The sequence below is a fragment of the Panthera leo genome, chromosome C2 (assembly GCF_018350215.1).
Source record: "Panthera leo isolate Ple1 chromosome C2, P.leo_Ple1_pat1.1, whole genome shotgun sequence".
In the NCBI taxonomy this organism is placed as follows: Eukaryota; Metazoa; Chordata; class Mammalia; order Carnivora; family Felidae; genus Panthera; species Panthera leo.
In genome coordinates this window covers 144,990,382-145,002,429 of record NC_056687.1, presented here as the reverse complement: position 1 = coordinate 145,002,429, position 12,048 = coordinate 144,990,382, and the positions used below count along the sequence as shown (strand labels likewise).

The 12,048-nt window shown below is 38.0% G+C and overlaps 1 protein-coding gene across 8 annotated transcripts in view; it reads right to left on the bottom strand.

Annotated features, from left to right (window-relative positions):
- The window catches only part of RBMS3 (RNA binding motif single stranded interacting protein 3), a 702,269-nt gene that overhangs the window by 502,123 nt on the left and 188,098 nt on the right, over window positions 1–12,048 (bottom strand). The gene's annotated exons all lie outside the window — the stretch shown is intronic.

Sequence of the window (12,048 nt, the reverse complement as noted above, 5' to 3'; positions counted from 1 at the left end):
TCCAATGGTACTTCATACAACAATGAAGTTTCTACCAGAAATACATATAAGCATATCCATTATCCTATCATCTCTTGCAGAAGACCTAGTTTAGGTTTCATTTTTTAAAAGGTGGTTAATATGGAGAATGAAATTCAATCTCTTTAAGCCTGTTTCCTGAGGCATAAATGATAGAACCAAAGAAGATGGCTTCTAAAAGCCTGTCTTTCTTTAGGATTCTATGAAGGATGCTTGTCAACAATCATACTAACATGGAGAAATTATAATGCAAATTTAAGCAACAAGTTTACTAACTACTCATTTTCATGTTCAAGATTTCAGCCATGTCACAAAATATTTGGCAAGTTTTCTTGTAATTCTGTGTTCCTAAGCAAGTGTGAGAATATATGACAAACAGTAAATATCCCATGGAGTAATAAACTAGGTTCCCCCTCACCACTGTTTCTTTTGCATTTATAATCCCCTCTTATTAGGTCATTAACTCTTTGCAGTATTTTGGTGGTTATTTATTAATATTCTAGTGTTGATAATGTCATTGTACTAGAAATGTCTTTGCCTCTTTTCTTTCCCCCAGATGTTTTGACCAAGGATGAATTGAGGGTCCTCTAGAAATTTACAGAATTAATTTCATTATGAAAGCAATACCGCTGATAGCTTTGAAAATCATTCCAATAGGAGCCAACCTATTAACAGGTCATAATAGGAACTAGAATATACTTAGATGAAGGGGTCTGAGATAATTCCCACCAGTCACTTCCATGCTCATGGTTAAAGTCAGCCAGACTGGCATGAAGCTGTCCAATAATGAACTGAATAGATTCTGTCATCATAATCCTGACATTTCAGCTACCACTGCATTTTCTACACCATTACAACTATAACTCTCTAGTTAACTAAATCAAAGACAGCATGGCTGAGAGTATCTACTACTATTTGGTAGATATAGAAAGTATAGTCTACAAAATCAGTAATTTGATCAAAATCACATAATTTGTGAAAGGGAGGGAACTGAATATGGGATTCTTAAAATGGGTACAGTGCTTAACTATTATATCATCTGCCTCCAAAATAGAGAAGCTACATATATCGACTTTTCTAGTTTAATCAACCTTCATGTTTTTGAGAATCCGGGTATTAGACTCCAAGGCAACAGTGGTTAATATGTTGTGGCGACAAACCGCCAAGGCTCACATCTCAGTCCAGCCTGGGTATATCTGATTGGCTAAGTAAGCCTTAGGTGTGCTTTGTATCATTTCTCTATAATTCTATAAATCCATTTATTTACACATTCATTTAGACTATTATGTAAAATTATGTACATCTACGTATAAATATATAAAATGATTACAATAGTATCTAGGGTTGTTTTCAGGGTTAGGTAAGGTTTACTTAAATAAGGATAACAGTGGCTGGCACAGGATAAGTACTCATTAAATATTAGCTTTTCTTGCAATTATTTCCTCCCTGTTATCTGCTACATAAAAATGTCTCTATTCCTTGGCATTCTCTGATGTTGATAAGAAATGGAAGGGGTTAAAATTCTGTCCCAAATGACAGCTTAAAACATTACTACGTAGACTGTCAAAATCTTACACTAAGAAATTTGGCAGGTAAAATTATTTACTAAAAAGGTAATTTACATTTACCCTTTATATTGTTATTTTTAACGTTAGGGATGACATTACTATGTTCTCACTGTACTTAACCATACAAATACCCCTACAGGTTTAAAGCTTTTGTGTGTTTGGTATGTATTCCTGAAATGTCTATTACTTCAAGTCTATTATGTTTTTTAAAGTTTATTTATTTATTTTGAGAGAGAAAGAGAGAGAGAGAGAAAGAGAGCAAGTGAAGTGCAGAGAGGGAAAGAAAGAATCCCAAGCAGGCTCCACACCGTCAGCGCAGAGCCCGACTCGGGGCTCGATCTCACAAACCATGAGATCGTGACCTGAGCTGAGATCAAGAGTCAGGTACTTAACTGACTGAGTCACCCAGGCACCCCACGCCTATTATTATGCAAGCCCGCTTCCTCCAAAACTCCTCATCTCCCAACCGACCACCCTCTCCCCAACCCCCAACCACCAACCAACACAGTCTCTCCTTCAAGTTGTATTTCAGCCCAAGAATTTCTCTTTTGGGAAAATAACCAGTAAAATAGTGTCATATTTGAACTGTCTTTCAGTCCACAAGGGTTCAAGGTATCTATAACTGCACCTACTAATGACAGTAATGCTCGCTAAACTTAGGCTATTCGGGCAAGCAAACATTTGCAAGATTACACGTATCTTTGTGTAGAAAACAAAAAGGGAGAAGAAAGGGAACATTTGCTGAAACTTTGTTTCCACACAAAGCACCATTAATACAGTATGGAAGAAGTAAAAACCAGAGGAAGAAAAAGAATTTAGAACATTTATAACCATCTCACATCAGGCACACAAACCCTTAAGACAAAAATACTTCTTAATTGGTTTCTAAAGCTACTCCTGAAAATTTTATATATAAAGTATCTTCCAAATTAAAATTTAGCTCTCTCTTTTAAAAAGGAAATTAAAAATTACTGTATCTCATAGTGAATTACATCTCCCAATGGGACTTTTAGCCTATGGTGTGCATACTGTCCTAGTATAACAATATTACTTGGATGTCTTTCTTTTCCTTCATTAAATGTAGAATATGTAAAAAAAAAAAACAAAAAAAAACAAAAAAAAACAGCTATCTTTTTTTTACAACCAAGAAGGAGAAGAAAAAGAAATTATTTCTCATGGAAAGCATCTGTGAGTATTAAAAAAAAAAATTAATGTTTATTTTTGAGAGAGTGTGTGTCAGGAGGGGAGGGGCAGAGAGAGAGTGGGAGACACAGAATCTGAAGCAGGCTCCAGGCTCTGAGCTGTCAGCACAGAGCCCGATGTGGGGCTTGAACTCACAAACTGCGAGATCATGACTTGAGTCATGACGAAGTCAGACGCTTAACCAAATGAGCCGCCCTGGCACCCCTAAAGCAACATTTTCCTAAAACGAAATTTTATGTCCCAGTATGCATTATAATATTACTGTAAACGCAAAGTCACTCACTCACACACACACATACACATCAAAAAGCAAATTACGCTATTTCTTGATTTCCCTATTCCTAATTACGCTCCAGGCGAGGCTTTCAATAGTGCCAAATCTCGAAACAATAGGACACAACTGAGCATATCTGACTCAGCCACTAACCTGAATAGAGCTAAAGGAATGTAATTCCTTGGCTCAGTTACAGTATTCTGCATTAACAATTATTTCACAAAGCTGGGATATGCTTTAAACAACAAGAGAAGGTATTTAATGGGCCATTGGTTCCAGTTCGTGTTTGAACTCTCACGATGACAAACAGGTACTTTCCGCATGACTGCTGCTGTATTCTCCATGCTCTGCAAAGTCAACATCTGATGGAGGTAAATAAAGTGTAGACATTTTTTTTTAAGACCCAAACCACCGTAAACAGAAAAGCCACCAATGTACTATACCTGTGAAGAATTCTATTCAACTTTTCTTCCTGATCTTTTGTCAAAGTAACTAATGGACTACAGTAAAAACTGCTGTATAGACTAATGATACATTTTTACACACTCTGAAGAAAAAGACCTACGTCTGCGGCAAAAGGTATTTCCAAAAGTAAATTATTTCATTTATTTACTCTTCCTCTTCTTTGGGTTTAGAGAAGACTGTTAGTATTCATAAAGTCTTTATGACATCCCTGAGTAGAAAGCAGAATCTGATATACAGAGAAAAATATTATTTACCTAGAATTATTATAAAAATTGTAATTTGTAAAATTAAGTTATTTTTTAAATATAAATTATATTTTAAAATATAAAGGAATTATATCTCTAGAAAGAGGCTATTTCAAGAAGATCCCTGGAAATAGACAGCTGAGCACTGACACCATGTGCCTTCTGGCTCCAGAAGCTTTCAGACAAATCCGATCCATTTTTCCATGCTTTCATTTCATACAGCTAGAAGAGATACAAGATTATCCACAGTCAACTTCCTCCAGGGGGTTCAACTTCTTGAGGGAAGCACATAAACGAAGTGAGCACATTCAGTGTCTTCTCTTGGCCAATGTGTGAAGCCCCTAATTCACGGTGCTAGGATGCTTTTGGACATAAGATATGTGACTCCATACAATAATATCTGCATATTCAACAGGTATCGAGAGTGCCCACACATTCTCCAAATCCAGCCATGTCCCAAGGAACATGTTCTTTCTATTCTAAGAGGACTCTGTAAAACAGCAGTCATTCCACAGTAACTGTCCACTGATTGTATTTTATGTATTCATAACTGAGTGTTATGTATTTATGTATGTGTTGTCTATTAACTCACTTTTACTATAGCTTGTCAACTCAAGTTTTACATTTAATTTTTTAAAGAATACTCAATTCTTTCTGGCATCCACTCTTATTCTTAAACAGCATTTGGGTCAAAGTATTTGTTGATACACTTGATTATTCCACAGGCAACCCTAATTTGAACGAATAGCATTTTTTATTTTCCAAAGTTGAAAAGAAAATAGAGCTATTATGGGTCTACTCTTCGTGCATTATGAAGACATCAAATTGGTGGGATCTTTCTATAAAGAATTTATTTTTAAATCCTTTTGCTGAATCACCCACTGTGTATATTAATTCAAAAAAATACAGGCAAAGACTGAAAATAGAGTCTCCACAGTCAATTAACTCCCAGCTAACTCATTTTTCACATGCCTTCTGTATTGATACCAGACTCGAAAAAGGTACTGCATTTATTTAATGGATGAAACATTATCCTTTCAGAAAATGTGGCTGTTTGTCTATTTCTTGATGGTTCATTCATTATTTGGTATTTAGGGATGCTAATGGAGTATATCTATGGCTTTAGGGATCCAGGAGGAATGTGGTGGGGCTATGCATTTGATGGGCCACGTCAACCAGGTCTCATCTACAAAAGAAGTCCACAACTCAATAATATTCTGAAGCCTTAGAAAGTTCAATCTACCATCGAGAGGCCAATGCCAGCAATAACTGAGTTAGGCTGAACTATGTCCCCTCAAAACTCATGTGTTGAAGTCTTAACCCCCAGTACCACAGAATGTAACCCGTATTTAGACAGAGAGCCTTTAAAGATATAATTAAGGCCAAGCAAGGTCATTTGGGTATCCTATGACTGGTATCCTCAGAGATTAGGACAAAGATAGGCACAAAGGGGAGACCAAGTGAGGACAAAGGGAAAAGATGGCCATTGGTAAGCCAAAGGAGAGAGTCTTGAAAGAAACAACCCACCAACATCTGGATCTCCTACTTTTCACTTCCAGAATTGAGAAAACAAATTTCTGTCATTTAAGCCACGCAGTGTGTAGTATTTTGTTACGGTAGCCCCAGAAAATTTATATAATAGTGTCTTCTCCAAACCCTGGAAAGCTTTGGAAACGGATTGAAATGAGAATATTTAGACCACTCTACTCCTTCAAAATCCTTTGCTCAATGATTTTGTAGTTGGTCCCTCCAAGCCCTAACACTTCCAAACTCTTTGTCACCCAACATAGGTGTGGATAACAGAGGCCAAGAAGTATCCCAGCATCAGCTAGTGCAGGGAACTAATAATCTAGAACCCGGTTCTTGGCCTTGTAGTCTGGGCATTCTTCTCCTCCCCTCCCTTCCCCAACCCAGAGATAATAAAATTCCTGCTTGAATCATGGATCTATACCAAGGAGATTTCACAAGTCCATTGTGCAAACTAAAACGTCATTTATTAACTAATAACTTGAGAATAACACATTACAAAGAACACAAAATAAGACTTCCTAGCTGGGAAAACTGAAGAAAACTTCTCAGAGGAGGAAGTGTGTAAAGAAAGGGCAATGCTTTGGCAATCAAGCTTTTTATACTTTTTAGGGATAATAAAAGCAATTCTAAAAAAGAGTTTTAATTTCTACATCAGTGTATTATTTAGTAAATTACTATTTTCACACTACAAACAGTTTCACCAAAATTCTATGGCTACAACACTACATTTACAATCTGACCGACTCTAACACAATGGTCCTAAAGGAAGGTTAACATGCACCAGAGTTTCTTGGAGGGCTTATTAACACAGACACTGCTGGCACTACTCCCCAAAACACTGATTCAGTAGGTACAAGATGGGTCTAAAGAATCTGCATTTCTAACAATCCCAGGTGACGCCAGGTGACGCCAATACAACTAGACAGTCTTTTGAAAACCACCACTTCAAGAGAATGGCACACTAACAGCAAAGCACGTGTGGTTTATTCTCTGCAAGACTCCAGAGACTAAGGGAGCTTTCTGCAGACATGGAAAACGACTTTCAAAACTGCAAACATTTGCTTTTGATAAAATGATAGCCCATGTTTAAAAGACAGAACAAAATTTTTTCAGAGTTTTTGCTTATATACATATATATGTAATATATATATACACACATGTATATATACGTATAATACATATATATGTATATATACACATGTATACATACATATAATACACACACACACATACACACACACACACACACACACACACACACACACACACACATATTTGGAATTTTTTCAGGTACTTTTTAGAAAGAAGGTCCAAAGAAAACACATGGGAAATGTCTATGTTAACTCTCTTCCTTCACCTAAAATAACTAGTGGCTAATCAGTAGTTTGATTGAATTACAGTGCTAATTTAGTAAGAGAACTGGCAGATAATGATTAGAACTGTTTAGTGCTTTTGCTCATTAATTACAAATGGTTGTAAACCCAGAAAAGATATACCAGACCAACAATGAATACTTTCAAATTCTAAAATAAAACAAAACAAAATCATTAAGCTCCTGGTTCTTAGAGTTAGTAACTCTTGCGCAATGCTTCAGATGACATATTTACATTAAATATTTAGGGTATATACCCTACCTTCTTGGTGAAAACTTGTGAAAAAGTGGTTTCCATGCAAGCAGGATGGAAATGACATCTTTTGGGTACTTTCTGCAACCGATCATAGCACATTTCAGAATGTTTAACATCCTTTAACATTTGGTCTGCTAATGTGGAAAGACAATGGGCTTTTGTCTAATTAATACGGACTTGAATATGAACTCCACCACCCATATGATGTGGAAAAAATTGCTCAGTGGTTCTGCCCCTCAGTTTTCCTGATCTGTATAACACAATCACTAATATCTGCTTTTAATAGTGACTGTAAAGATGAAATAAAGTAGTATTAACATTCCTAGTACTAGGTGTGCATGTTGACATTCCTTCTGTTCCCTTACTAAATCCTGCTTTCTGCTTTGTTACCTACATACTTACTGTATAGCATAAAAACGATACCTTGGATAACATCTCTCTGGGTGTTTTGTGCACTTTTGTTGTTGATTCAAGGGAACTCTATGCCACATGTGGGGCACAAATTCAGGACCCTGTAATCAAGAGTCACATGCTGTACTGACGGAGCCATCCAGGTGCCCCTTGGATACTCTCTCTTGACTCTTTGATAAAGCCAACATGGTCAGGTTAAATGCTTGCTGAAGCCCCCTTAGGAAGCACATGTGTTAGCATTCACATGGCTTGTCATTTATATTCTGAGTCAATTCACAATTTCTTCTTCACTTGCTCATTCTCCTTCTGGCAATACCTAATGACTTGCTTCACCCACACTCCAGTCCCAACCGTGTCAATGCTGCCTCCATTACCTCCTCAAAGGCTTTGCCTTCTAACCTTCCCACCACTGTACTTAGTCTACCACCCCTTAACCTTGGCATTCCCTGCTTGTCACTGCTGTTAGCTCCTAGTTTGTTCATGTGCAGTTGACTGTGAACAGTACTCCACTCCTTGTGCTATTTTGTCTTCAAGAACTCAATCCAAGTCGCAAGGTCTTCTCTACGTGGTTTTTAGATTTGAGATTTTAAATACCTCCTTTATCAGAACAAAAGCCGTCTTGTCAGGAATTTGGGCGTTCCCCTTTAAAACCTCTCTTGGGGCACCTGGGTGGCTCAGTCGGTTGGGCGTCAGACTTCGGCTCAGGTCACGATCTCGCGGTATGTGAGTTCGAGCCCCGCGTCGGGCTCTGTGCTGACAGCTGGGAGCCTGGAGCCTGTTTCAGATTCTGTGTCTCTCTCTCTCTCTGCCCCTCCCCTGCTCATGCTCTGTCTCTCTCTGTCTCAAAAATAAATAAACGTTAAAAAAATTTTTTTAAATAAATAAATTAAATAAATAAATAAATAAATAAATAAATAAATAAAACCTCTCTGATTTTCATCCTGATGTGTTCTATCTGGTTGACACTCATTTCTGTAGCACCTTCAATGGGTCAGCCCCTGTTCTGAGCTCTTTAGATATATCCACTCTTGTCAATCATCACGACAGCCTCATGAGATAGACTCTACCACTACCTATGGTTTATAGATGAGGACACAGAGACGGAGACACCTAAGTAACTTCTCCAAGGTGACATGACTAGGAAGCAGCAAAAGCAGAATCAAATCCCAGGCAGCCTGATGTCAGAGCACACAGTCTGCCAACACTTCAATCTGCTGTCTCTCAGTTCCAGTGCTTCCTATCCTCTCTCAAGATAGCCTCACTCCTCCTGTTCTCTCCTCCAACTCCCATTCATCCCTGCCACACCTTTCTCTGGCCTGTTTCCCTATATATCACCTATGTTTATCTGAAACTTAACCTTCTTCCAGAGCCAAGGCTCTTTCCCCTCTGCCTTCCCTTGAACATTTGCAGATCCTCTCCTTCTACATACAGGCTATAATCCGGTTTCTCTCTTTGCATTTCTTGCCAGACTTTTCTGAAATGATTGCTCTGCTCATGCTACCTCTTTCTGTTAATTATCTAATTTTTTTTTTTTTACTTCACTCCTAAATACTGGCTTTTATCTACTGAGACAGAACTTTAAAAATTAACTAGTAACTTCTTAATAAATAAAATTACTGTTATCATCATCCTTGACCTCTCACTATCATTTAGCTTTTTTGTGGGGGAGGGGCGGATATAATTTAGCCCTCTTAAATACCTTCCTCTTGAAATACTCGTTTCTTGGGTCCAATGCATTACATTGACTTGGTTCTTATCTTCCTTTCTTGCAGACAGTTATCCCTTGATTGACCTTCTTCACTTTCTCCTTCTCCCACTCCAGGTTCCTAAAAGTGGGTGTACCTCATGCTTACCCCTCAGCCTACTTGTATTTTGGTGCTACAGTATATGCTACGCTGGTAATTCTCAAAAATAGCATGCATCAGAATAGTCTGTATGGCTTCTTATAACTCTGGGCCCCAACCTCAGAGTTTCCAATTCAGCTTCTCTGGAATTGTGTGCCATCAGGCACAAGAATTTGAATGTCTTACCACTGAAACCTCAGCAGAGACTCTCCAATTAGAGCCATTTGATTTTCCCCGTTGGGTGTTAAATGGTCATCTCAAATGACACAACATATTCTGTTTTCTCCCTACTCTGAAAACATTTCTAGGGAAGAAGCAAGCGAGGTAGCAAACTGTTCACAGGGTAGAGATTACAGAGAACTGGAGATCTCCAGCCCAGGATGAAGGAGCATCTGTTTTTCATCTGCAGCCATTGTTACCATGAAGGAGTATGATCCTGATGCTGCTAAGCTTCCTGATTTTTTTTTGAAAGAAACCTGGATTTTCTAGCAAAATTTTTCAAAGTTTAAGTCTCAGCGTTTTTGTAGAAACATTGTGAAAGCCAAATAGAACCGCTCTTGTAGATAGACTTGAACCTGAAGACCGTCACTTTGTGATGTTGGCACCAATGTCTTCCAGCCTCTCCTCTCTCTGGATAACATAGGCCCTTCAAGGGTAAACTGCACGTTCTGACTTTCTGGTCTACTGGCTGTTTTTCCCAATCTGAATAGTTGTGCTCACAGCCAGTATATAATCACATCATCATCATCATCATCATCATCATCATCATCATCATCTCCACCATTATTTATTATTACTATTATTTTACTGTTGTGTGACATAATCTTCTTGTTCTCTATGAGATTGTCTCTTTAACCAGACCTTGATTTTTCAGGGGTCAGGCTTCTCTGATCGTCTTCAAAATACCCAGTGTAGAGCTTGATGCATAATGATCCTCTCTGAAAAATCTGTTGATTTTTAAGTCACTTTTACGGACCTGCCAGTGTTTTTCTACATCAGAAACACCAATGAATGATGGGACTACACTTATACACAAACACATATGTTTCTACCATCAGTTGAGCACCTGCCACATGCCAGCCACTACACAGAATATATTAGCTATTTTATTCCGAATTCTCACAACTACCTAAGAAGTCAATATCAGTATTCTGATTTTTTGAAGATGAAAAGAGAAGGTAGATGTATTAAGCTACTTGCTCAAGCAAACAAAGCTATTGAATTATACTGATTACATTTAAGTTCAGGTGCATTTGGCTATAAAACCCTTACTCTTTCCTTGATATCGCACTGTCATCAATACATAATGAACAAGCCTGGATACAAGTCGGTCCTCTGGCCCGCCAAAGGGCCACAAAAAGATTTTTAAGTCTTTTGCAGATGTTGGACATGATTAGTCCCCTGAATGGCGGAAGAACGACCCACATTCACTGGAAATAGTATAGCTGGACATTCATCATTGGTTGTTAAAACTCATTTCTAAAGAAACCTATTCCTTAAAGAAGCTTGTGACTTCACAGCATGTAGAATGTTCTAGTAGGACTGTGAATCTAGTATCAACTGAATGCACAATGAAAAACAGCATCACAGCAAAATTTTGCTGTTTGGGAAAGATATCGAACCACAGATTCTGAAAATTCTGGCATTATCTATGCCCTCAATAGTATAAGAGAAAACCGTATCAGATGTGCAGCATAGGTAACCATTTTGAGGGCCATATTTCAGAAGCAGTGGAGTTGAGCTGTTGAGAGCACACTCTTGGTTTCCACGGTATCCCCTGGTACCAAAGAATGTAATCAGGGTCTCAGAGAAATTTTGTGATGGTGCTGATTGCTATTAAAGTAGTAATTCCCAATCCTGCCATCGTCACTTAGCTTCATTCTAATTCCCTCTTAGATTTTCTGTGTCACTACCCTCACCCTCCTCATCGTAACTTGTGTGACATCTTTCTTATGCTTATTCTCTCTTCCCCAAACAGATAATTTCAATTTTGGTTATAATCCAACAGACATTGAGCATATCCATATTAGCCAGTGCACTCTATCAGCAATTGTGTTGATGACAAAAATACAAAATGCATCGTATTGTTCTACACTCTAACTCATCCTGTCCTGATATCGAGGCTGAGTTACTCATGGGTAGATAATAGGTCTTACTCATTTTCTATCCCTGGCCTTACACACAGAACTCACTCACTAAGTGTTTGGTAGATGAGTGAACAAATGACTGAATACTGCAGATCCAACATCAGATAAGACAGTCAGGATGGCAATGGGAATCAAGTTTATCTGGGCAGAGATATATCTCCCACTTACAACGTAGCAAAGTATATATCCAACTGATGATGCTACATCACGTTTTATATCTCGTGTTCAGCACATTCACTGCCTCTCATTCAAAAAGAGAGTGGGCTGTAACATCACTCAGGAGCCAAACTAAGACCTAGTTTTAAAGTCTTTACTGTAAAGTGTTTTATGGCACTATATTATTTGAAATCTACAAAGAGACCCGAAGAAGAAAGTGACATAAAATACTGAGAGACAAATTTCATATAGTACAGCAGCTGCGGTAAGGTTTTAATGGATACACAGTTTTTACTCTTGGAATGAGGAAGTGCCTAATACAGGGGACTCCATAGCAGTTCCCAGGGAGATTTGTCTGTAGAAGAATAATAGTCTTGAGCTGTCTGTGGAATCTTTCTGAGCTTCATCACTTTCAAAAATGCATTTCTGTGATTAAGTAATACAAGATTGCCACTGCGTCATTTAAAAAAAAATCAGAACTCACAATGGGAAAAATGGACAAAACCATACAATGTAGAAAGAAGTGGGGCCAGGAAGGTAATTTTTTTTAAAGCTCACA